The sequence below is a fragment of the Acanthopagrus latus genome, chromosome 6 (genome assembly GCF_904848185.1).
Source record: "Acanthopagrus latus isolate v.2019 chromosome 6, fAcaLat1.1, whole genome shotgun sequence".
Classification (NCBI taxonomy): Eukaryota; Metazoa; Chordata; class Actinopteri; order Spariformes; family Sparidae; genus Acanthopagrus; species Acanthopagrus latus.
The window spans coordinates 971,482-995,171 of record NC_051044.1 but is presented as its reverse complement, the minus strand read 5'-3'; the positions used below and the strand labels follow the sequence as shown (position 1 = coordinate 995,171).

At 48.4% G+C, this 23,690-nt stretch overlaps 1 protein-coding gene across 1 annotated transcript in view; it reads right to left on the bottom strand.

Annotated features, from left to right (window-relative positions):
* Positions 1–12,835, bottom strand: part of dag1 (dystroglycan 1) — a 50,122-nt gene extending 37,287 nt beyond the window's left edge. Inside the window, exon 1 of the mRNA XM_037101508.1 lies at positions 12,167–12,835. The gene's annotated coding sequence lies outside the window, so the exon portion shown is untranslated. The remainder of the gene's footprint in view (positions 1–12,166) is intronic.
* Between the last annotated feature and the right edge of the window lie 10,855 nt (positions 12,836–23,690).

Here is a 23,690-nt window from a genome sequence, read left to right as displayed (position 1 = left end):
TGGTATTTTTGTGGTTTTATTGATGTTTTATTGACCATATTTGTGCCGTTTGTACTGTTAGACGTTGCTGTATATTCACTTAAAGCATATTGTCTCTCCACCAGTCGTACATCAACATCTAATGGGGCAAAAAGCCTGAAAATAACCTCTAAATGTTAATATCCTGAGAGTGAGAACTGGTGGAAGATAAAGACATTCAGGGTACATCAGGATGTATTTATGAGAGAACTGCATCCTCATTTTTGTGTGAAAATTTCAAAAGAAGTTGATACAAAATCCCCGACATGTGCCACCCACAGAAGCCCCTCAGGCCGCGCTGCAGAAAATCACATTTCTTTGACACCCTTGATGACTTTAACGTTCTTACAGCGCGCAGAGCTTCACAGAGTCCATATCTTATATCCCAAAACCAAAAAACTGCACTTCAATAAGCTCAGTCAGTCTGAAAATGAACTCTGCAGAAGAAGAAGAAGTGTAGCCTACTTCTTTTAAATAATGCACTCTGCAGACTTATTTTCTACAAACTGCAGGCGGCCGTCAGCACAAATATCAACACGTACGCTGAAATACAGCAGGATTAATGGCCAACAGCATCCAACGTTACAGACGGGTCGGAGTGCATTTATACTCAGAGGAACGTGTCGCATACTGCAGCCGCTCACACGTCTACGGACTCCTGCAATCAGTCAGTAGTCGATAATCTGACGGCGTTCCAAGGACACTGTCCAGGCGTCAAAATATTCACTGAGTGGTTGAACCAATCAGCATCATCTGAGGAACAACTAGCAGCGAGCTACTTCCACGATTACATCAACACGGGTCACGAGTGACTGCAGGTCCAAACGTCCGGTTCTGAAATGACTGATGAGGCTTCATGTCACATCAGAAGCAGGAAGATGTCAACAGGGCTGCGAGGCTGTTAGACTTGATTCATGATTAGCTGGATGATCTAAACAAACACTTTAACGTGTGGAGAACATGATGTGAGGGTCCGGTCAGCACCACAGTACCTCATTATGATCACGTCAGGCACAAGTTACTGCAGCTCCTTCCATCTGGATATCTTCATGATGCTATTCGATAATAATTCAATTATTGTGGATGTGTCGACGTATAAAAATATGAGTCCAGCTGCCGTTCTCTCTTAACTCCGTGGAGAGAAGTCTGCAGTCTGTGCAAAGAGAGAAAAACTTCTGGAAAGATATTTTTAAAGTCGTCTAATAACAAATTCAGATGATTCTTATTTTTGATAAAACTTTAAAAACAAACAAACTTCAGCTCAGCTCAGTGAGATGTGAGGCCTCTGCAGGGCTGCTGGAGTCCTGCTGCTGGGCTGTGAACAGCAGGGATTTGGGTGTGAGCTCCGTCGGTCCGTTTGCCCTTGAAGATTATCGCTTTATTAAATTGTAATGCTCTCTGAAGCGGCAACTATGTAAACAATACCCCTCCATCCCTCCGCCCACACACACCCCCACCTCCACCCCTCTGAGGTCCAGAGCTGCGAGTGGAGGTCGGAGTGAACGTTTGGAGGACGTTCACCGGCAGTAAACTGCTCCTCCATCCTCTTCTCACCTGTCCTTCTCCGCCCAGCCTCCTGCTGTCACTGCCCCTCCCTCCCCCCCCACACACTCATTCTCTCAGCTGCACTCACTCCCTCGCTTTCTATTAACCCTGTTTCTCTCCAACTCACCCGCCTCCCCCCTCTCTCCCTCCCCCCTCTCTGTGCATTATTTCTGCAGGCTCCAGTCCGATCCATCAACACATCCCACCACCACATCACCTGTCACTCCCAGACTCACCCTCAGTGCCCCCACCACACACACACACACACACACACACACACACACACACACACACACACACACACACACACTCTCCAGGACGTGAATCATCGCAGCACGTTGGCAGACGACAGCTCTCGTCCCTTTGAATGACTGCCCATCATAAAAGACGGATTGACGGATGAATGGGTGGGGTGAATAAATGACTTGATGGGTGGATGAGTGTGTGGATAGATGGGTGGGTGGATGAATAGAGGGATAAATGGGTGGATGAATGGGTGACTCACGACATCCTGATCCGACACAAATTTGCAAATAGGCTCGGAGATGAGCATTCATGCCCCGTGACACGTTTCCCCCCCTGACTGTTTACTTCCTGGTGCATCGCCGCAGCGGGCGGAGTTTCACAGAGTGCATCAAATCAAACATGTGGTGTTTGGCGTCGGGCTGCGTGCCGCCGGGAGTCTCTCTCAGAGAAGTTAACTTCACGCCGTCACAGGGCAGGAGGTCTCACAGCGGCTCCATTACAACTAATCATCCGCTCATTTCATTGATTTATGGATTTTAAATGCACGTTAGAAAAGAATCAATACACACTTGACCAGTAATTTGGTGATTTAGATATTTTATTGCTCCGAGCGTTAAAACAATTAGTCTTGTCGATGTTATTGATAACTGATTCATCATTACAGTCCCTCTGCAGGGAAGAACGGCTGCTTTTCTCCTGAACGAGTTTCAGTTTTTGGACTGTTGGTGGAAAAGAATAAAACTGTGAGAAAATCAGGAGCTGCAACTAAATCTCATTTCAAAGTGTTTCCACTGAGGAACAGAATAACAGTAATTTGACAGATTCCACAATAAAACAACTGATGGTTTGTGATTAAATAATCAGTGACAATTTTGGTAACTGAATCATCACAGTGATTATTTTCAATTTGTGAAATACAGAAAATTCTGTTTTCAGCTTCTCACATTTGAACATTTTGTGGTCGCCATTCACAGATTCTCTTGACTCGTCCCAACTTGTACAAGGTGTGTAACCTGAAGCCTCCCTCCTGTTTGTGTTAAAGTTGGCAGTGTGTGTGTGTGTGTGTGTTGTCGGTACACACAACCTAATGTACATATATATGTAAGCCGCCAGAGTGTGACTGTGTGTGTATGTGAGTCCACACCAGGAACAATGTCATCTATTGAGACCAACCACACACACACACACACACACACACACACACACACACACACACACACACACACACACACACACACACACACACACACACGGTGGGTGTGAAGTGGACCTGGTGGTGTTTGACTGTTAGATTTAACATGTCAGGTTCTCTCATGTCTCATTTCCTCGGCCGGCTGTATTTGCCTCCCGCCAACGCTTTAAAAGCTGCCGGCCAGGTGGAGAAGCTGAGCTGTTTGCCCGAGTCAACACAACACACACACACACACACACACACACACACACACACACACACACACACACACACACACACACACACACACACACACACACACACACAAAAGAATCAGATGAAAGCTCTCGGTTTGCTTTCAGTCTGAGTGTCGTTTTGTCGCTTCGTGTTCTTTCAGTGACTCTGCACTTATTAATTTTTAATAACAAAGCGTGCAAATAGTCTCAAAGCAGCGGCTCCGTGTGTCAGATGAGATTTCTCCTTCCTCCTTTTATGTTCTTGGTGTTTTAATGCTTCATGCCAGATGAGCCAAAACAAGCACTCAGCATTTCTCTCTCTCCATCTAGAAGCCAAGAAAAAAACCCTGAGTATTATTCGAACAGTTGTGAATGTCTGCACTTTCATCTGGGCCTGAATGAACAAAACTCCTCATAATAAAAGTCCTTGTCGGAGACCCCACCACCCCCGTTCGGCATAGCAGAGGAGTCTCCATGGTGACGGCACCAGCAGGCTGTTCTGGCTGTTGTGGTGAAGCTGAATTCCTTCACGGATGACCGAGCAACACGCCTCTACATGTGGGTCCGTTTCCAGCGCTTTAAAAAGAGCTAAATATACATCATTACAGGGCGACGCCAGAGTGGAAACTCTGCTCTCGCCATGGATCTGGATCGGTCTTCTGTTTCGCTGCTGCGGCTGCCAAACATGTCAAACACATTTTTACTATTCTACTTGTTTCTTTCACGATGTGGGTCGCTGTGGGGGAATTCCTTCACGTTAAGACTGAACCGAATGTTTGAGGTCAACACGGCGGCTTCATGTTGTCGTTCTGGATACTGAGCGTCGAACGTGTCGCAGCGTGCGGCTGCTGCGTCGGTGGCAAAGACAAATCACAATCAGTTCTTCTCGCAGCGTTCAGGGTTCTGGCGTGGCGGCGGGATTCCTCCACGGTTGACCGGGCAACTCAAGAGCGCCATTTGGCTCCATGTCCAGAAGGCTAACCAGCCAAAACAAGGGGGCTAATAAAACTGTCCACTGATAAGCAGTTAATGCTCCAGAACTAATGACTGCACCGCCACCCTGTTTTCTCTGCACCACATCAGTGGTGTGACTCACACACACACACACACACACACACACACACACACACACACACACACACACACACACACACACACACACACACACACACAGCTGTGTTATCAGCTTCTTTCATGATTTAAAGTCGTGTGATTGGACAACAGAGGAAAGATTTAAGTAATGACAAGCAAAGAGGATTCTGGGAGCTCAGAGGAGGTCGTGCTGCTCGAGCCCAAAAATGGAAGAAAATGAATTTTGTCTTTGTGTTGAGTGTTTGTCAAGATATTATCAAACTCTATGAAAGTTTCCAGGAGTGAAAACAATCATCATCATCATCATCATCATCATCATCATCATCATCATCATCTTTCGTTTCTAGACTTAAAGAAACTACGATGGAAATGTTTCGTTCTTCATTTTTCATTCTGATGAATCTACAAAATGTTCTGCAGATTACGCAAAAATGGGAGACATTTATAAATGCAACCCTCCACAAGAATGGTGCTCAGTAGAGCGTATACCTCAGTCAACACCCGACAGATAGACGGATCTTTAATGTCATTGTCATTGAGATGCAACTCTCTCAGTGCCAATTATAGATATAAACATAAAAACATTAATACTAGGATAGATGAATAAAAAACCAGGTACACACCTCACATACCCATTACTGCAGATTATCACACCAAACTGTTCTCACTGGTCGATACAAGCCTGATTTATTAAAGCCCAATCCTCCGTCCACGCTCCACAGAAATCTGGTCAGCAACAACCCAACCAACAGAAACCTCCGTGGTGGAGGTGACAAACATGGAGCTGGATCTTCATGCTACAGCGGAAGTGTCAACAGCTAATCTACAATAACTGCGTTCAGCACATGCAGAGCAGAGCTGCAGGTCGCCCCGCTGAGACGGAGCATCACAACAAGAACAATCCGCTCACAGTCTTGAGCTCCGGCACTAAAACGGCGTCTCTATCAGTGACATCCAGGCCCGAGCAGTTAGCTACACTGATGGCTCATAATGGCCCGGCCGGCCTGCTGCTGCGGCGTCTCCCTCTGCAGCACTTCACAGCTTTGTCAACTGCAATTATACAGCAAACTGCCACTAGGAGCAACAGAGTAACAGCTCCAGAGCTGCAGACACATGGCACCAACGCTGTCACGCTTTCTCACAGCTTGAGTTAAAAAAAAAAAAGATTTCCCACACCGTATAAACATGGACATTTGGTGTCACTTGGCGTCTATGGCTGCCAGCATCATGCTGCAGGATATGACTTTAAAAAAATCTGCTAATTTGAGGACCTGCTGATGAAGCAGCAGATATTTATGGTCACAGTTTCAGTCAGTCAATAACTCAAATTTTTGAAATGTCTGCCACGTCAGATGGATTTCAAACCCCACATACACTGTAGGGAGGATTAGTCCTGTTGCTGGGCGGTATAATGAGTCACCATAAGAATAAATCCCAGTTCGGGCGCACTTGTGATTAAGCATCCGCCCTGCTGAGCTCCCTGTGGAAGGAAAAAACACGTCCATCAAGAGATCTCTCATTACAACACTGCTGTCGATCCTCCGCCCCCTCCGCTCCGCCCGCCCCATCACGACTCGTACGACGGTCCTCCAGTAGAATCAGGATCAATTCATTGTGATCACGGATGATGATTCATAAATCAGGAGCTCTGCTGTGATAAAAACATTCTGTGTGATCTGCTGCGTTGTTACAGAGACGAGGTGAGCGGCAGGTGTTGATTGGAGTCTTTGTTTGTTGGCTCACAGGACTGATGTGGCTCCGGGCCAGCGTTCAGAACCGAGAGTGTTAAATTAACTCTGATGGGTGTGAACTTTCATAAACACTGACGCAGCACAAATTTACACACTTTGACTTGAATGAATCATTACGGCTTCACTGCATCAGAGAGCCGGCTGAATCCTACAGGAGGTATTTCTGTACAGTTTCACACGTCAGGACTGAGAGTGTTCCCTCTCAGTACGGTAGAGGTTCCGTATTGGTGCCGTATCAGTTATAAAAAAATAATTAGCGTATATGATCAGCGTTGCTTCAAAAGGAGGAAGCAGGAAGCGTCGAACATCTGAACAGGTCGACGTTGCAGCGCACCAACGACACGTCATCGCCGTCACGCTGCCACTGTTTGGTCGGTTCAGGCACTTAAACTACTGGGTCTGGATTAAGAACACAGTGCGGTTTGGGATACCAGTGAAACCTGATCCAGACCCGTCCCTCATCTGCTCTCACTTACTGCTGTTGACTCTGCGGTCCTGTTGGGCTCTCGGTGACGTTGACTAGCTTCCAACAGGTGAGTGAAAGCAGCAGCTGGAGGCTCGTCGGCAGCGTGGGGGGAAACAACAGCAGCTCTGACAGACTGACGGGCTCGACACCGAGCGCTGGAACCCAGAGGAAATGTATTCTGAAGAATTACAGCTCGTGACAGCAGCGACTGTAGATTGCAATCAAAAGAAAAGCAGCACAGCATAAATGCTTCTGCAAACAGAGGAGGCAGAGAGGCAGCGAGCTGTTCGGAGGCCATTGACTCATCTACTGCACATTATGGATTAAACCTCCACAGAGCAGACTGTCTGTTCGGTTACACATTTTTATTGGCCTCTATTTTAAAACATATTGAAACCATGACAACTGCAAAAAGACCAACTTCAGCTCTCTGTCCCGGTTTACACCGTTGGACCCTTTGAATCCGGCAGCCAGCGCCGTCAGCAGAAGCCCAGTTCTCTGTTGTTATCTTCTACTAAGAATAGCACCGGGGCCCACACCCTTTAAAAAAAACCTGCAGGGCTCTTCAAACATCCCATGACTGTTTTATTTTCGTGTTCTGACAAATGTGCCCGTATGTGCATCGACAAGTGGTGTTTCACTCACGGCAGGATCGTGACTCACAGCGACAGAGGAGCCGCCAGCTGGAGGCGCCTCAGACCCGGTTTCAGCCCAGAAAGGCTGCAGGAGGGTTAAAGTGAGGCATCTACATCTCTTCTCCTGATGTGATAGGCTGACTCCACAACACGCACACATCCAGGGTTTTTTAACCTTTCTCCAAAAGCTTTTAAAATAAAAAAGGAATAAAAAAAACAGCCTATCCAGATCTCTCAGCTGAACTTGTAGCTGAAGTTTGAGAAGCAGGGAGCGAAATATTAGACTGATCTCAGGGAGGATACACAAGGCGTTTCATAACAGAGGAGCTCAATCCTAGTTTGGATGGTATTGATTTATGGAGTAGGGGGGAGCTGAGACGTAGACAAGGAAACACCGTCAGAGGAGGAGGAGTGTGTCTGACTCCAACCTGCTGCCGTCTTTATGACAAAAATCTTGATTGCCGAGATGAAACTGGGATCAAACTGAAGCTGTTGCTGGATAAAAAATAATGGATTTCAAAGCTGTGAACTCTTCAGGGCTGAAAAAAAAAAAGAAAACCCGTCCTGTTAGGACGGCGATGAGTCGCAGGCGACCACTAATCGAAAATCGGTCTAAATTAGTTTTCGTTTTGATGGTTAAATCCAACAGGCAGTGTTGATTTTCTGTCTCAGAGATGATGTATTGAGTTGTTAGTGATGACGGGACAGAAACTTAGTAAGAAACTGAATTTCCATCTTTTGTTGTTGAGTGTTGAATCTCTGAAGGTTGTTTTCCTTTTTTATTTAACTCCTGAATCTTTATTTTGTGGGTGAATATCATCTGAACCTGCAGAAACACGCCAGGATAAATTCAAGCTGTTGATTAAAATACGTCTAATCTTTATAAGGAGGGAAAAACCTGCCATCTGCTGATGTTTACTGATCCAGATGTGGCGGTCCGACAACAACATAGCTGTGTGTTTTAAATAAAAAAGGAAAATACAAGTTAAAATCGACACGCTGAAGAGCAAAGACACATTCTACCTTGACTGTTTAATGTGCTGCTTCTGGAGTCGCTCGGAGCACCGGATGGATCCGACCACCACAATCCAGCCCACAGAATTCTTCTCCATGAATGACGTGCAGCTCTTTGAATTTCTGTACCGGGCGTCTCTGGGTCGCCTCGGGTCAGAAGCTTCTCAGCACATCAGCTATTATGTAAGCTTTGAGCAGTAAAAGACGAGAACCAGAGTGGCGTTCCAGGGTTTCCTCACAGGAACCACAGAACAGACCCGCTGACTTTGTTTCCTCCTCCAACACGCAGCAGGCCCAACGCAGAGTGTGTGTTACATCTCGTGCGGCGCTGTTCAATACCTGTTAAGCTGATCATCACCTTGAAGAGACGGTCGCAACAAACGGCTCCGCTGCCTCCTCGAGGTAATTTAAACCTCTTAAGCCGAGCAGCACATCTTTTTACTGGAGACTGAGGAGCCTTTCAGAGGCGAGCGGCGCTGCTGCCGGCGCTCCGACACACAAACACCAGCACGGGGAACTACACAGCCACACAACACACACACTGTTTACTTAACCCTTGAAGGTTAGCACAGAGATCTCCTCTGTGAAAATGATAGAAAACATTATGATGAACACACACACACACACACACACACACACACACACACACTGAAGACTGGACCTCTTGTCGCTGCAGAGGGAGAGAGAACAACATCCAGAGTGTTTCTCACCTCTTTGTGTTGTTACAGCGCAGGGTGATGGAGGTGATGCACGAATACATTCAGGCAAACACACACACATACATCACCTGTGTGTGCGTGTGTGTGTGTGTGTGTGTGCAGGCTGTGCATCCTCATCAAAAAAGACAAGACGAGGTTATTTACTGCGACCGCCCGGGACACTAATCTGTTTTATAATCCGTTTTTTTTTTCTCATCGGGGGAAAGTCGACTGAACACGTGTGGCTTTTTTTTCTTCCATCATCATCTTCACACAGTTTTCACTGCAGAGATCAACACTGACGAGCCACGTTCACAGTTACAGCACCATCTGATAAGTCGGTGTTGGACTTAGATCATCAACATTAATGTTGCTCCAGCACCAGTTGACAGCACACCAGTGTGATCTGTTACCCAGATACCACGTGGGACGATGGCCTGATCCAGCCCACCAGAACAGAGGGAGCTGCGGTCCAGATTCTGGCCAGTTCTGGTTGGTTTGACTGGTTCTGGACCAACCCGAGCGCCATCATTCCACACGGTATGTGGGCCAGAGGAACGCATCGAGTGTGGGCCGGATCTGGACCGTGACAGTTTTGCGATCTGGGCTGCAGCGTCTGTGAGTCAGGATCAGTGGCTGTTTAAATCCTGATGATTTGTTGGGTTCTGATCCAGACCAACACAGATCTGTGCGGTCAGGACATCTCTGCAGCTCTACAGAACTTTATTCTGAGTCACATTTGAGCTTTGGATCAGCATTAATGATGACATACCAGGAACAAGACCAACAGGGTGGTACCAGGGATTATACGCCTCACTGTGGACTCACACACACACCCAGAATCAGCACACACACACACACACACACACACACACACCTCAGTGAACAAATTAACAGCACGGCGTAGAAACCGACACACACACACACACACACACACACACACACACACACACCCTGAGCAGCGGTGGAGGTGGTTCCTGCAGCTCGGGGGGGAAACAAACATGGTTCTCTGTGTGGAGGATTAAAGACTCGCTTGTCTACAGAACACGGCGGTCCGATCAACATGACGCCCGTTTACACACACATACGAGTGAGCGTGCTCAGCTGCAGGTCGTCGACGTCAGCGAGGGCCGAGGAGAGCAGGAGAGACCAGAAACGAACCAGGAGAGGATCCGGCCCGCTGCACCGAGAACATATTGATTTACGTCCAGTGGGGGTAGCAGGAAAATAGGTGGACCTCCAGGCCTCCTCTGCAGGCTTCAGACGGAGAATAATGGCCCCCGCGGGGCCACTCAAAAGCCTCCAAATTGCCCATCACTGAACAAGCAGAGTCCTTTAATTCATTTAGGGCGTGTGGGACGCAGCAGCCAAGTATTTCTGAACAATCAAATGACATTAAAACGAGCGACGCTGGAGGAGATGTGAGGGATTTTTCACTCGCTGCTACACAAACTCTGAAAATCAGACTCAGGACAGCAGCCAGACACGAACTGAATCAGTACCAGGACCTCAAAGGTCGGGTTGCAACAGCCAAGTGTCTAAAAAAAAACAAAAAAAGAGACACCTCTGTAGTGGAGCCAGAACTGTAAGACTCCTGCTGACGGACAAAACCCGTCACACAGGAGCACCGAAGACAAAAACTCAGCCTGAGGGAACAACAGAGACGATAATGATCCACGTCACACCTTCACGTTACAAACTGACAGATTCAGAACCAACACGCAGGTCGACCAGCAGAACACGGGCCAGAACTGAACGTTAACGGATCAAACACCGTCTGTTTGAATCGTCCCGCTCTGATGATGTCAAAAATAATGACTAATGAGGGAACAATAACGTCTACAGAGCATTTATCATCACAGAAACAGTAACGAACATCACACAGCTGGAGACACTGATGATCACTTTCTATTGATCGCTCGCTCTGTGATCGTTCGGCTGTTTGGGACAAAAAATGTCACGAAAATTATTAAAAATGTTGAGAACTTTAATCCGAACGCATCGGTTTACAGAAGATATTCAGGATTCTGATATCTGCAGATCTGAACTCAGAGATTAATCTCAGATCAACACAGTTTGTGTAACTGACAACTAATCGATTGATCGACAGCAGCAGCAAGTGTTTCCTCAAACTCAACTCAGCCTTACTCAGCTTTCTGTAGTTTTGTCTCTGACACTTCATCCCCCCTCTCTCCCCCCTCTCTCCCCTCTCCCCTCCTCTCTCCCCCCTCTCTCCCCGTCCTGTCCCCCGGTCAAAGGAGACGTACCCAGACCGCGGCAGGCTGTCAAACGTCTCCATGGCAAAGCAGACGTGAGCGGAATCACGACGAGGTGTGCGATCATCCTGACTTCACCTCTCCAGGCTGCTCCCGCGCGTCACCACCACCACCGGATGTGATTGCTCTTATTTTGTTAATTCCTTCATCTCCAGCATGTCGGGATTATTGGGCTCATTACTGCTCCTAATGAGGTCTGTGTCCCCCCTCGGCCCGACGCGTCTCCCCCTCTGACGCGCTGCGACGGTAAAACTACTTCCACTGGCACGCGCGCGCGCGAGAGAGGGAAAGCACGCGCACCGGCACGCAACAGCACGAGACAGACAGAAAACACAGGATGGAGAACAATGAGGTCACTGACTCAGTTTGGGTGCAACGACACTGAGACTTCATCCCCCAAAATACACCGGGGCCGCTCTGCTGGACCGCAGCCCGGCGGTACGCGGCACCTGTTCGGGTTCTGAGGCCAGAGGAATGAGGCTGGTGTGTGGGGCCTCAGCTGTCCGAGCACCGGGACACACACACACACACACACACACACAGTGAGGAGGCGAGGGAAGGAGGTGAGGAGGGAAGGAAGGAAGGAAGGAAGGAAGGAAGGAGAGGGCGCAGGGCGGAGAGCGGTAGCTGGATAAGAAGCCCAGCGAGCAGCTAATAACACACAGCTCCTAAAAATACCCCGGACACACACACACACACACACACACACACACACACACACACACACACACACACACACACATACACACAACCCGGATGTGTTATCAAAGATTGCACTGGGGTGTGTGTGTGTGTGTGTGTGTGTGTGTGTGTGTGTGTGTGTGTGTGTGTGTGTGTGTGATATTCCAACAGTAAACATTTCTCTGGGAGTCGAGTGATTTTCTGCCCCGAACACACTTTCTCTTTCCAGCAACACACACACACACACACACACACACACACACACACACACACACACACACACACACACACACACACACACACAGAGGGACTGAGATCATGATTTAAACAGACTGACCGTCAGAATCTCCTGCACGTTTATATCCTGCCCGTTTTGTTCAGCCTTAATCGTCCTCTCCCTCCGCTGGCTCCGGTGGTGGAGGCTCCGGTGTCGGAGGCTCCGGTGGTGGAGGCTCCGGTGGTGGAGGCTCCGGTGTCGGAGGCTCCGGTGTCGGAGGCTCCGGTGGTGGAGGCTCCGGTGGTGGAGGCTCCGGGCTGGCGGTGACAGCGGAGCTTCGGTTTCTCCTCCTTCCGTTTCCCCGCAGACTCGAGCGGACAGATATAGTGTCGCGGCTCGGTGTCGGGTCCGGTTCGCTCCCTGGCTGCGGCGGACTGTCTGAAGTTCGGAGGCTGAAGCTGCTTCACGGTGGAAAATATAAAAAACGGCACCGAGCGGAAGACTTGAGACGAACCAGCGGACAAATCCCCCAGCAGAGCAGAACACACCGGGACAAACCCACAGGAACCGCAGACTGAACTGTCGGTTCGGAGCTGAAGAGGAAATAAATCACGTCGCTGTGTGTTGTAATGAACCACAGCTCGGTCCAGCCGGGAACGGAACCACGAACCGGGCTGAGAGGCTGCTGCTGCTGACTGAACACGTCCCGTCCGCCCGAGCTGCTCCACACAAATGTCCGCTGCTCAGCCTGAAGGATGAATTTCCACCCGGAGGAGGAATGAGGGAGGGAGGGAGGGAGGAGGGGGGAGGGAGGGAGGGAGTGCCTCGCATTCTCTGAATTACTCCACCCACAAACTGCCTCCCCCCGCTCCCTTCTTCTTCCAGTCCCTCCACCTCTCCACCGCTTTCATTCACCAGATCTGCTCTCTCCTCTCCCACATTTCTTTTATTTTCTTGTTTCTCCCCCTCCCTCTCCTCCCTCTCCTCCCCTCCTCACCTCCTCCCCTCCTCACCTCCTCCCCTCCTCTCCTCCTCCCTCTCCTCCCCTCCTCCCCTCCTCCCTCTCCTTACCTCCTCCCCTCCTCCCCTCCTCACCTCCTCCCTCTCCTCCCCTCCTCACCTCCTCCCCTCCTCCCTCTCCTTACCTCCTCCCCTCCTCCCCTCCTCCCTCTCCTTACCTCCTCACCTCCTCCCTCTCCTTACCTCCTCCCTCTCCTCCCCTCCTCCCCTCCTCACCTCCTCACCTCCTCCCTCTCCTCACCTCCTCCCTCTCCTCACCTCCTCCCCTCCTCACCTCCTCCCTCTCCTCCCCTCCTCACCTCCTCCCTCTCCTCACCTCCTCCCCTCCTCACCTCCTCCCTCTCCTCACCTCCTTACCTCCTCACCTCCTCCCCCCTCACAGTCTATTCGTGTCTGTGAAGGCTCGCGCTCTAATCACGAGCAGATAGATCAATATGTTTATTTACCTCCTCCTGCACGCAGTTATGATGAGGACATTGATCCTGTGTGTGTGTGTGTGTGTGTGTGAGGGAAAGTAACTGAGTACTTTTAGTTAGTTAGTTAGTTAGTTAGTTAGTTAGTTAGTTGGTTAGTTAGTTAGCTCAGGTACTTTCTCGTTACTTCTTCTCTCCACACTTCAGAGGAACTCGTGTACTTTTTAATTTCACCACTTTAATTGATGCAACAGCCAAACAAGATCGAGCTGATCAGTTACACTTAGAATACAATTAAATCTGACATTTAACTTTAATGAACATTATAAAAGGTAACTGAGTTCTTTTCTCTGCAGCAGAAAGTAAATCTGTATCTCTGTGAAGTGAAAGCCTCATGTATTAGTTAACCCAGCTGCCTTCGCTCATTCTGGCTTGTCGGACGCGCTGACGGGACCTGGAGTGGTTTTATATGTGCCTGTGCATCTGAGCGCTGCATGTAATGAGGCTTGATTGGATATAAAAGCTCGACTAAGTGTTCTGTGAATTCATAAAAATCCTTCTTTGTGATAAAAGCCTCATGTTTTTTTTGTCCTGTAATGGATTTCTGGTCTTCCAGCGGCAGCGTGGTTCATGTTCACCTCTCAGGACTCCACGACACCTCACGCTGGCAGCCGCAGGCTCCAGAAACACAGAGTTTGGATTTTGGAAAATTAAAAAACAGACAGATTGTGCTCAGCTGTTGCTCGTCCTCAGATTTTTAAGATGCATGTATACACCTTAGTCTGACTAAAATTGGACTGGATCGGATTTCTCATAGTCGGATTAAAACACCCAGATTATTTGATTGATAGTCTCATGACTCCTGCATGTTTACGCTCCATCACATCAGATCAGATTTTTGCGTTCTGCGCAGGCTTGAGATTTTTTTCCCCGGGGCCGTGAGCTGGAAGTAGAAGGACGGCAGCATCTTTCCTCTGAGATCACCACGAGTAAGAGCAACATTGTGCATCTAGTTTGTGTAATTATCATGTTCACCATATACAAAGTGTACAAAGATGTAGCTTCGTCTCGCTCTTCGTACACCATCTTTCTCGAATGCCGAGGCAACTGGTGAGGTAAAGAGGTCAGCCAGAGGTGTTTCTGTTACCACTAGTTTTCAAAATTTCCCAGCTTGGGATTAATAAAGTGTATCTATCTAGTTGAAATGGGTACAGCGCCACCTAGCGTACCGGGGTGTGACATGCTTCAGCCAGTAATCCAATTTTCTGACCAGCATGTATACTCGAATAATTGCAGTTGTCTGATTGAACAGCATAGTCAAACTGTAGCTGTAATCCGACTAAGCTGTGCATGTAAACACACTGAGTGTTTGCAGCGACAAAAACAGGTAATCTAAGTGGAACCATGAGGTTTTCCTGATCATCACTGAATGTAACCAGAGCAGCGTTGTTACGAGATAATACTGAAAACGTTACGTAAAGAAATGTGAAGTTGGCTGGAGGTGAACAGAAGAGACGCAGGACCTTCACCTCCTTCATGCTGCTGAAGCATCTAATCGTAACTCACTGAACTGATGTTATGTTACGTAACGCTCCTGTTGGTAAGAGACTTGAGTCTCAACTCGTCAGATACTGATGTGTTCGACCCGACCTACAATCCCAAAGCGTCAGTATTAATGTCTTACAGAAGCTTTAAGATGCAAATATGACACCAGGATCTTCTCCTGAACGTGACATAACAGTTTTCAGAACCAGACGCCGTTTCACTGAACGGGTCACGTTGTTTTGGGAGTCACAAACCTGTTCAGTCACTCAGGTGTGAGGACGGGATGTTACTGAGGCAGGCAGCATGTTGCTGCAATCCATCCAACAGAAGACATATTGTACTAAAAACAGTCCTGGTGGTTCTGGAGGAAAAATCAGCAGATTGTAAAAGTCTGAAGTTTTCTACCCCTGGAAACCTCGAAGATTAAGACTAAACCGACCCGACACAATTTTTCTGGCGTCTGTGTTGAGAAGCGGAGCTCTGATGGAGGGTCGCTGCCTCCGATCCTGGTGGTCAAGTGAAAACACTTCCCTCCACCCATAGCTGCTGCTCGGGTGCCTACAAGCAAGGCACTTAACACGCAGTCGTCCCAGTGAGGGTGCAGGATCTGTAATAGTCTGAGTGTAAAGTGGGGTCATGGTGAATGGCACATGGACTGCATTTATACACAGCCTTTGTGCAGAGAGCACCGAAAAGCACTTTACAGTATTGTGCGTTCGCCCACACACACAAACAGACTCACACACTGACGGCAGCAGAGCGGCCTTGTGAGGCGCCAAGCTGCTCATCAGGGCGCCGTGTCTGGCTCAAGGGCGCTTCAACACGCTGTTCACAGGAGCCGGGAATCGAACCAGAAGCAACACACACACGACAGCCCGTCGGTCAGCCGGCCTGAGACGGACGGGATGTTCCTCTCGTGTCACCTGTCGACTCCAGCGGCTGTAAAAAACGTTTTAATTTGATTCAGCTTTTGCTCCCGTTAGTACGAGCCGAGCGTAGGCGTCACTTTTGAGTAATGTACGTCTCATTTAGGGAAGGAGTGTCATGTGAAACTTGAAGCTGCTCATTTAATTTGTTTCATTTCATTTATGTTTAATTGGCGGGTTGAGTCTTTGTAGATCAAACAGACGAGGAGCTGCCTGTGAACGATCATATATGAAAGAGAGGAGGTGAAAAGAAAAGCAGAGCCGAGCAGAGACGTACGTGTAAAGTGGATTTTTTTTTTAAAAGCGAGTAGAAGGAAGATGTGTAGTTTTGATGGTGTACAGAATCTGTGTCGTGCCATTAAAGAAGCTGTTGAGCTGAGGAGTAGTGATGGAGCAGAGAGCGATATGATTGAGGGGGAAGAGCAGCGAAACACGTCTTGGAAATTGTTGGTGTTTCGTCACAGAACTAGGCCATCTTTGAGAGTGTTATTAGAAGTGACAGCAGACATTGTCCCTATTGTGTAGAAAAAATGTTCCATGACTCCGGGGCTGAGCCTCATAATTGAAAATGTTTTGTTAAATGTCACGAATGGAAAAAAAAGCAAAAAAAAAAAATAAAAATGGACAATTGTCCACCTCACCATCAATTATTTGGGAGTAAAGCCCAGATTTTCTGTTGCAGTGGACTCTTTCCTGAAGGACGAGACGGATCAGCTGAGAGTGTAAGAACTGAGTCGACCACGATGAAGCTCCCGTGGTTTCAAATCAGGATAAAGTGGACGAAAAATTGTTGTTTTACAATTCACAGCTGATGGGAAACTCTCTACATCTGAACTTTCTCCTCCTCACAGCTTCACAACAGCCTCGTTACTTTAGTTTGATGCATCTGAGGTGAATTCTGGATTCTTGTTATTTCCCATCATCAGCAGACTGATGTGGACCAATCAGACGCAGCGAGACGAGACAAAGACGTAAAAGCCGTAAGAAGCCGTAAACAGACAGAGAGGGAGGCTGGAATGTGGAGAAAAGGCGTGTTAGTGTCTCGTATCTGCAGAGAGTTTCTGATTTTCTCTCTTTGTTGCTGCTCGGGACGCTTTACCAACCCAACATGTGTCTATTTGACGTCCTGGGAATGAGACTCAACTATCAACTGTCTTTGTGGTGCGTTCAGGAACAGCTGGGACAAATCCTACTGATTCTACCTTTAACTTTAATAGTCTTTGAATTCTATTAATATGACGTGAGCTTCAGTTAGCTTTGACCACAAATGTCCTTCAGAGGGAGACTTTTTACTCTGATACTCTGAGTCCATGTCAGAGCCTGAACTCTGTTACTGGACTGGAGGAAACAAGCTGGATCAGAACTTCTACTGTCACACAAGTTTCTGAACCTCTACTGGAGGAAACAATGTGTGGACTCTGAACCAGAGTGGATTAAACTAAGATGCTGTCACCAAAAAACAACACATTTCAACATCATGGTAGCGCAGAAAGGAAAAATCAGGGGCTCACTAAAGTCAGCAGTAATCGTCCTCTTGTAACCATCAACGTCTGCACCAAATTTCACGCCAATCCATCAGATAGTTGTTGAGATATTTGAGTCTGGACCAGAGCAGCTGACCTTCCTGTTGCTAGCTGCACGGCTAAAAATAGAGGATGACTTGAGTAGTTAGCATTCAGAGGGAACACCGCCAGAACTGAACCGACCGAGTGCCTACCCTCACCTAACTCAGACACATGTGAGGAGAACAGTATTCTTTCACTGAGCAGGAATTTATGTAAATGTGTGTTAATTCTCTCTGAACACTTCGGCTGAAGTGACCAAAAAAATGAAGATGTTCTGATGTAAACTTTGATTGGTAGCATCTGTGTTTTACCTCTGAACTCCGCTGACTTCTCACTGACTCACACACATCACAGGATACGACACCGAGGTCAGCGGACTGTCAGCTGCACTCCGACCGTACCTCACAGATCGGACTACCAGACTTCTGCTCAGTGCAGCATCCAGGCAGCGCTCACATCTTAGAGCAGAGCAACACTAGCTGCTGCTGGAGGTATCCGTTGCTCCTAACATCTTCAGACAGGCCGGGCTTTACTGAGGGGGGTGGTGTTTCAATATTCATGACGGTACATGACAGAAGCGTCGATGAGAGGAGAAGTAGGAGTAAACCAACGCCACGGAGGGAGACAGGGAGAGAGGGGGAGAGGACGGCGAGGAGGGAGAAGTGATATTGAGTCTGACAAAGACAGAGAAAGTGTGCGAGCTGCAGAAGGAGAGACTGAGGAAGAAGGTATGATACTATGAGCTGCCAGGAACACAGAGAGAGCCGGCCGAGACAAGAATACACTGCAGGCTACAGTATGTTATATCAGACGAAGTCATAATGGAGAGTTGCAGGTGAGACAGCAGCTGCTGCCAGAACCGTGTCAGTCACTGGACCCAGTTTAGTTTCTATAGTTCAATCAGTCAAAGGGCAGGATGAACACGTGGTTCACTTTACTCTCATGGACATCAGTTTACATGATTTCAGCTTCATCTGAGTCTGTGTTGCTGTGGAGAAGAAGCCTGGAGCAGAATCAGTGTCGGCACCATCGTTCCCCAATTCACCCGACATTAATCCAGAATCCAGAAAACAAACTGATCTGATTCAAAGTTCAAACGAGAACATCTTCATTTCTCATTCTTTCTTTTGATGTGAACAAACAAGTGAAAGTATGAAAGTGTGTGCTGCCCCAGAGATTTTAACATCTTCCACTGCTCGCCATGACGGCTGGCTGAACCGCACCAGAAAGTTTGTCCATTAAAGCAGAACGTGTCGGACAACACGTTGTTCTTTTCTATCTAAACTCGGCCCTTATTTCTCACCTCTTAGGGCAGATTATTTTCCTACGTTGGCGTTGCACGCTGCCACAGGACGTAAATCCTGAGGTGCAGAATCATCCAGTTTGAACATAACTCTCAGAGATACTTGGCTGGATTCAAATAGCTGAATGTGTCATCAAGTTTCTAACACGAACTTTATTAAGTTTCTGCTCTCTGAAGTTTTTTTTTTGTACAAGTGTGACCAGATATTTCCTCATGAATCTTCTGTGGTGATGATTCAACTAGAGTTTATAAGTGTACGAATAACGAAACTTGATCAGACCTGCGACCAACATCCATCAGTTTACTGATAATAACCTGCGTCTGAATGACCACCTGAGATCTGACTCATCCATCACATGGAGACAAACAGACTCCATGTTTCTACTCAATGACAGAAAGAAGTTCCTGTAGAACATTTGCTGAATGAACAAGAAGGTCCAAATAATGCAGAATGAGTCAGAGACAGAGTTTCACAGAGTTTATAAAGTGTCTCCAACTCAACAACTCACTAAACTGACACATTTGTTAAGGGAGTCTGGGGACTTTCTCCACGGGGACAAAGAAGTCGCCTATATTGTTCCTGTTTAGTGTCTTTGTAACATGTGACATGTTCAGATCAATAACATGTTTCTTCTTTCATAAATGGAGTGTAAATGGTGAAATCAGTGTAAACAGACTTTAGCACTTTAGCCACAGAAGCAGACAGGCTGGTACAGACATGCTGCCACAAACTGACACTTTTTACAAGGAGACAAACAACTTCAGCTTCTGGTTTAATGCTGAATTTACAACAAGGACACAATGAGTCAGAATCTGTCAGCGACACAGTTTCATATTGTTTATAAAGTTTTAACAACTGCTAAAATTAGCTGATTTGAGTTAACGGTTTATTTTATATTTTGCATTTAATGCTGAATTTACAAGAAGGATGATTAATGATTGTCAAAGATGTTTCACAACGTTATAATATTTGTTTTAACTTGACAACTCCTAAAATCACTACATTTGTTAAGGGAGTTTGGTGATGTTGTGGTCACCGGTTCAGAGGTTGGATCAGTTAAAACAGACGGTGTGTTCACTGTGCTGAATGCATCTTGCAGGTGTTCACACCTGTGCTAACCAGCTGTCCACCTGCGATCAGATCAGGCAGGCTGGATGTTGCCACCACGTCTGAACAGAGCCTCACTTGTCTAAATGTGCACAAAACGAGCGGGATGTTTACATCTTGAGCTGCAGGCGGCAGAAAATAACTCACCCACTTCAGAGCCAAAGCAGAGAGGCTGATTGTACAGTAGAGAGAGACGCTGGCAGCATGAGGACACACAGACACGGAGGACAGACGCAGGACATGTGACATCAAAATGACAGATGCATTCAAACACACACATGCAGAGACGCTCTCATGCACGCTGCAGCGAGCGGCTGGAAGAAGGTAAATCTGTGCAGCTGTGAGGCTCCTCGGCTCCCAGTGTGAATGCAGGGAAGGCGTCAGGCAAGCTGGGGCCCATCGGTGCGGCTGTATCTAATGAAAAGTGACAACTCCCTTCTCCCGGAGAGCCTTCCTGTTTTGCTAGGCTTCAAATCCTATTTGCTTGCCCCCCTCCACCACCACCACCACCACCTCCTCCTCCACCTCCCACACCATCACTACCACTCTCCCTCTCTTTGCTCTCATCATCCTCTCACTTTCCTAATGAGTGTTCCCCACTTTCTGCAAAATGTGTTGCCAATATAGTCTTATTATGATTTTAAACATTGTAATTGTTCCCCAGCAAAAAAGAGAAGAGAGGGAGAGAGGAGGAGGAGGAGGAGGAGGGGGGAGGAGGGAGGAGGAGGAGGGAGGAGGAGGGAGGAGGCGGAGGAGGGAGGAGGGAGGAGGAGAAGGAGGGAGGAGGAGAGAGGAGGGAGGAGGAGGAGAGAGGAGGGAGGAGGAGGAGGAGAGGAGGGAGGAGGGAGGAGGAGGGAGGAGGGAGGAGGAGGAAGGAGGAGGAGGAGGAGAGAGGAGGAGGAGGAGGAGGGAGGAGGGAGGAGGAGGAGGAGGAGAGGGAGGGAGGAGGAGGAGGAGGAAGAGGGAGGAGGACGAGTGAGGAGGGAGGAGGAGGAGGAGGGAGGAGGAGGAGGAGGAGGGAGGAGGAGGAGGAGGAGAGGAGGAGGAGGAGGAGGGAGGGAGGAGGAGGAGGGAGGGAGGAGGAGGAGGAGGAAGAGGGAGGAGGACGAGAGAGGAGGGAGGAGGAGGAGGAGGGAGGAGGGGGTGGAGGAGGGAGGAGGGGGAGGAGGAGGGGGAGGAGGAGGAGGAGGGAGGAGGAGGGAGGAGGAGGAGAAGGAGGGAGGAGGGGGAGGAGGAGGTGGAGGAGGAGGAGGGAGGAGGAGGAGAGAGGAGGGAGGAGGAGGAGGGAGGAGGAGGAGGAGGAGGAGGAGGGGGGAGGGGAGGAGGAGGAGGAGGGAGGAGGAGGAGGAGAGAGAGGAGGGAGGAGGAGGAGAGGGAGGTAGGAGGGAGGAGGAGGAGGAGGGAGGAGGAGGGAGGAGGAGGAGGAGGAGGGAGGAGGAGGAGAGGGAGGGAGGAGGGGGAGGAGAGGGAAGGAGGAGGGAGGAGGGAGGAGGGAGGAGGAGAGGAGGGAGGAGGAGGAGGGAGGAGGAGGGAGGAGGAGGGAGGAGGGAGGAGGAGGAGGAGGAGGAGAAGGAGGGAGGAGGGGGAGGAGGAGGGAGGAGGAAGGGAGGAGGGAGGAGGAGGAGGAGAGGAGGAGGAGGAGGAGGGAGGAGGATGGAGGAGGTGGGAGGAGGGAGGAGGAGGAGGAGGGAGGAGGAGGAGAGGAAGAGGGAGGAGGACGAGAGAGGAGGGGAGGAGGAGGAGGAGGAGGGAGGAGGAGGAGGAGGAGGAGGAGGAGGAGGGAGGAGGAGGAGGAGGAGGAGGAGGAGGAGGAGGAGGAGGAGGAGAAGGAGGGAGGAGGGGGAGGAGGAGGGAGGAGGAGGGAGGAGGGAGGAGGAGGAGAGAGGAGGGAGGAGGAGGAGGGAGGAGGAGGGAGGAGGAGAAGGAGGGAGGAGGAGGGAGGAGGAGGGAGGAGGGCTTTTAAATGTGTGACAATCTGAAGAATTGGAGGCAGTGACTGGATACTGCCTGGCAGAGAAAGCGGGAGAGGCAGAGCGACGGTCTGACAGTGTAATTTGAAAGATAGCAAGTAAATTGATTATTGAATGGCAGGTATTCAGAGCGTGTCAGATTATCTGATGAGCATGTGATAGGAAAACTTTGCACTGTACTCAATCAATCTACAAGAGAGAGAGCCGCTCTGATACGACGACTCTCCATCTGCGGCGGGCGTTTAAAAGTCGATGAAGCCAAATAGCTCTGGGATGAGACGGGTCGGGGCGTCGCGCAGCACTCGGATCCACAACACACTTGGTTTGCATTCATACTCTGCAATTGAAAAACAGCAGCAGCATGTGCATCTACGTTTACAGACCCCATTATTTTCTGTGTGTGCTTTAAAGTAGGGGTGTGTGTCCTCGGAGTGAGAGTGTGTCGGTGTGTTTCTCGCTGCTGTGCCTATTAGGCCAGTCAGTTACATTGGCAGTGCAGGATACAGTATGTGGGTTAGGGTGCCGTCCTCCTTGTTAATATTTCATCTCAGCGCTGGCAGAAAGAAATAGGGCAGAGACACACAGAAGGCCTAATGTGACTGTAAGAGGGGGGACGTGTGTTCAAGTGTGTGCACACATTTTCACTTTTTGTTTACTTCTTATTGCCTCGATTGATTTCTGACGGTATCGCTCCTGTTTCGTTGCCTTTGTGTTCTCAGTGTCTTTGCGTGAATAAAGAGGCTGCGATGTGACACGTCCTCCGTGTGTTTCCATCTGCGTCCACGACCAACACCAACACACTCGGTATCGACGTGGATCAGTAACGTCTCACGTGTGCTTTGTGTTTTCTCCACGTGTCACACTCTTATCTCGCAGCTGTGATCATGTTTGTCACGTATGTGCATGACAAGTTTTCTGCTTCCTGTCATCGACGTGTCAGCTGCGCTCCACACACAGAGTGGTATACATAAGAAATGCATGGCCTGACTTCCTATAGGGACGGCTTAATCCCACTGCATTAGAGGAAGTTAAATAAACATGTCGGCGGAGTCAGACGGAGGAAATATCTCCAGGAGTTTCAGCCTGTAAGTGGGTCGAACGGCCCGCGAGTAGAGCTGCAACTAACAGTTCTTTTCTTTATTAATTATCTGTCGTTCATCTTCTCAGTTAATCAATAAGTTCTTTGTGATGAATCCTCAAATGTCGTGTTTGTCCACACGTCGTTCAGTTCACTGTCACAGAGGAAGAAAACATTCACATCTAATCAGAGAATTTGACTTTTTTCCCCTGAAATCAATTCTCAAACACAATTATTATTATATAATTATTATAATAGTTGTTGATTAATGTATTAGCAGCAACAAACTGATTTATCACTGTCACTGTGTTAACCGTGCAGCTCTACCTGCAGACACCTTCTGTGTTTCTACAGCAGGAACTTTAAAATATTAAATTAAAAACTGCTTATTGTATAATATGATGGCCACAGGCACTTCTTCACTCTGATTGGTTGGTTACATACACAGCTGTGCAGGAAGAATCATGCTGATATTATTTTAAATATTTGATTTTTGCATCTGTGTGTCCAAACCAAGGAATGGACAGACGAGCGAGGATTAGAGAGGAACGAGCTATAGCTTCGGTGACAGTGACGGATCAGGAACCAGCCTGAGACACAAACAAGGTCAGCAACCTGTGATGGAAAACTGACCCTGGATCTGCCATTAATGATACAGTCACATCACATCAACGACTCAGGAACTCTTCTGTAGCGTATTTCACCAGTTATTTGTT